This window comes from Seriola lalandi, unplaced genomic scaffold, assembly GCF_002814215.2.
Source record: "Seriola lalandi dorsalis isolate HSWRI2012SDOR001 ecotype SW California unplaced genomic scaffold, Sedor1 jcf7180002054899, whole genome shotgun sequence".
NCBI classification, from domain to species: domain Eukaryota; kingdom Metazoa; phylum Chordata; class Actinopteri; order Carangiformes; family Carangidae; genus Seriola; species Seriola lalandi.
In genome coordinates, this window is record NW_019525451.1 from 87,734 (window position 1) to 90,881 (window position 3,148).

At 43.6% G+C, this 3,148-nt stretch overlaps 1 protein-coding gene across 1 annotated transcript in view; it reads right to left on the reverse strand.

Annotated features, from left to right (window-relative positions):
* Positions 1-3,148, reverse strand: part of znf513b (zinc finger protein 513b) — a 10,945-nt gene that overhangs the window by 704 nt on the left and 7,093 nt on the right. The window lies entirely within an intron of this gene.

The window sequence follows — 3,148 nt, forward strand, 5'->3', positions numbered from 1 at the left end:
TCACAAACACTCATGCATTTTTGTAGTATTGGGCTGTGCTGCGTCCGAGCTTCCCGCCCGGTGTGTTTGTGGGTCGAGGTGATTTCTGAGGGACTTTCCTGCAGGTTTTAGGCGACACATTTAATCTTAGAGGAGCGTGCGTCCCCCTGCCGCCTCGTCCCTCCCCCTCTGGGTGTGTGCAGCAGGTGTTTCCTAAGCAGAAAGCGTGAAAAGAGGAAGTAGCTTCAATCAGACTCGTTTTTATTGGAGATACGAAGGCACCGTGAACATCAGCGTCAGCTCTCAACATCATCATTCCAGTGGTTTTCAACGTTTTATCCCAGTTACTACAAATCACTTTGACACTGCAGGCGTCCATCAGCGTCCACGCGTCTGGTAACCATGGTTACGACTTGTAGTTCATGAGATAAAACTTACAATACTGCTGCATTGGTGAGACACGGCACTTCATCTGTGTTACTTTTACCCAAACTCATACGACACATCCGAACCTGAGCCGGTAAATGTGGAAGCTGCGTTGTTTTCTTTTTAACATTTTAATGTAATTTACCTTCTGAAAACTTTCCTCCACACTCAGCGGAGGGTTTTGTTTGTGTTGAGTTCAAATGCTTCTTAAAAGAGGAAAGAAAAATATTGATTTCTAGAATTTAAAATAAGAGTCTCAAACTTTCAAAACATGAAAAAAGCATTTTTGAAAAGTTAAAGCCAAGTTTTAGAAAAGACAATATCTGTTAAAACAATCCCAATTCAAGGTCCACATACTGGCTTATTTTGGAGCTTTCACTCACATGGTCTTCTTCACAAGTTGCTACAGATCAGATGAGAAAACTTTGAAAGCTCTGGGGAAAAAAAAACTGTAAATGAAGCTTCAGTTGGAATTTGTTTTGTTGATTTATTTCCCAAAACTAAATATTAATTAGTTAATTTGTTTTTCACTTAATGAGGTTAAAGAGAAGAAACAGTCAGACAGAAATTCAACTATTTTCTCATCTCTTAACTGTGGGGATTTCCTGCTTTTCTCTGTGTCATGTGACAGAAAATTTTCGCATTTATTCCCCATCACTGGTCAGAAAAGAACAAGACATTGGTGACGGCCATTTTCCTCATTTTCAGTGCTTTTATAGATGACATCATGAACAAGCTCATCTCAAACTAACGGTGAAAGTAATTGTTAACTGCAGCTCTGTACAGAAGTCGGGAAGCAAACCAGATATTCCTATTGAAAGGTCATTTCTTTTGACACTTTTATTCTGTTAAAAGATATTAAAAATACTGATTTCTAAATACCATATCAGAATTGCTCTTGTTTAAAAATGTAACACATCATTGCTGGTAAATCCCTTTAAAAACCCACTGGATTATCACAAAAATACATCAGCATGAAGATCAAAGGAACAGTTCAACACTTCCAACCTCTGAAGCATAAAAAGGTCAAATTGATGGATCTGTATGACGAGACAATCCCTGGAGCGTTTTCTGAAAAGTATCACAAAAGTGCAGAAAATTCATCCGTTCTCAGAGAGCGACGGCTCGTTGACAACCAGCAGTGATAAAACCAGCTCATCTGTCAAACATCTGGCTGTTAAATGTTCAGCTTTGTTTATTCCATTTCTACTGGAGACTCTATTTCTGATAAATTCACAGTTTCCAGATCTGCTTTCTGAGCCTGGACTTGATTGACTGCTACTTGATTCTATAGCTTATTAAACACAGGAGTACTAATGCCTGAAGAAACACACCTTTGGGATTCTCACCCTAGAAGAACAGGTTTCACATCATCTACAGAGGCGGGAAAAGTTTCTGTCAACAACTGAAGCTCGAGTCCAAAGTTCATCACAGAATTACAAAAAAACAAACACCAGATCTCTCAATGTTTGGAGTTAAAGTTCCTGATTTAATAAAATAAAACTTCTTTCGTGACTGAAATCAAACCGAGTTTCACTAAATCTGTGCTGAAAGAAGCGACAATATCGAGAGAAATAATCAAAACCTGAAGGTATTTGAATTCCAGGAAATAGATCTGAAGAAATAGCCAAAACAGGAAGTAACAGTGTGAAATTCCTCCTCATTGACAGCATCAGCATGTGTTAGAGTTAAGCTGTATTTGTCTAGTTGAGATTAACAGCAGGGATCCAGTGCACGTCCGTTTTCCACACGTGGCTGTTTGACTGCGTTTTGCTTTTTGTAGAATCCAGGATTTAAAAACTAAACTAAAAGAAAACAAACCCCCAGACCTCTGAATTAAATCCGCTTAAAGCCTGTGAGATGATGATCCACCGTGCTCGTATGAAAAACCCACAAATCCACCACATTAGCAAAATATAGATTCTCTGTAGAGGAAAAATAAACATTTCACTTCATCAGATTCAGATCACGATTCTGTTACCGAGGAGAAGAGAGAAACCTGATGATGTCACTGATTTAAAGTCAGTGTGATGCGAGCGTGTGTGCATGCATCACGCACACACACACACACACACACACACATTAATGCCCCGTTATAAAGTCAGTGCAGCGTTACAGTCGTTCAGTCTGTCAAAGGCACCTGAGTTTAGCTCCAACCTGAGCTGGAGGTTCACCAGTGTATAAACACACACACACACACACATACACACACACACACACACACACACACACACACTCTAACTGTGTTCCTCTCCCTGACTCGGGCTCTCCTGAGTGTCTTTGCCCCAGCTGAGGCCGTTGAGGGGCGTGTGTTTGTCCCAGCTGTCCGTGTTGTGCCCGTGTTTCCTCTGGTGGCGTTTGTAGTTGTCCCAGTGGCCCGTGGTGTAGCTGCACTCGGCGCAGGCGTACGGCTTCTCACCCGTGTGCCGCAGCATGTGCCTCTTCAGGTTCATGCTCTGGTTGCAGGAGTAGCCGCAGACGCCGCAGTGGAACGGCTTGGCGCCCGAGTGGATGCGCTCGTGTCGCCGCAGGTTGGCCAGGTTCCCGCAGGCGTAGCTGCACGACGGGCACTGGTAGGGCTTCTCGCCCGTGTGCACGCGCATGTGGCGCTTGAGGTTGTCGAGGTGCGAGGAGGTGTAGGGGCAGTGGGGGCAGCGGTGGGGTTTCTCATCAGAGTGGGTGTGCGCGTGGCGGGCCAGGTGGTTGGGGTAGTGCGACAGGAAGGGGCAGTGAGGGCAGCGGT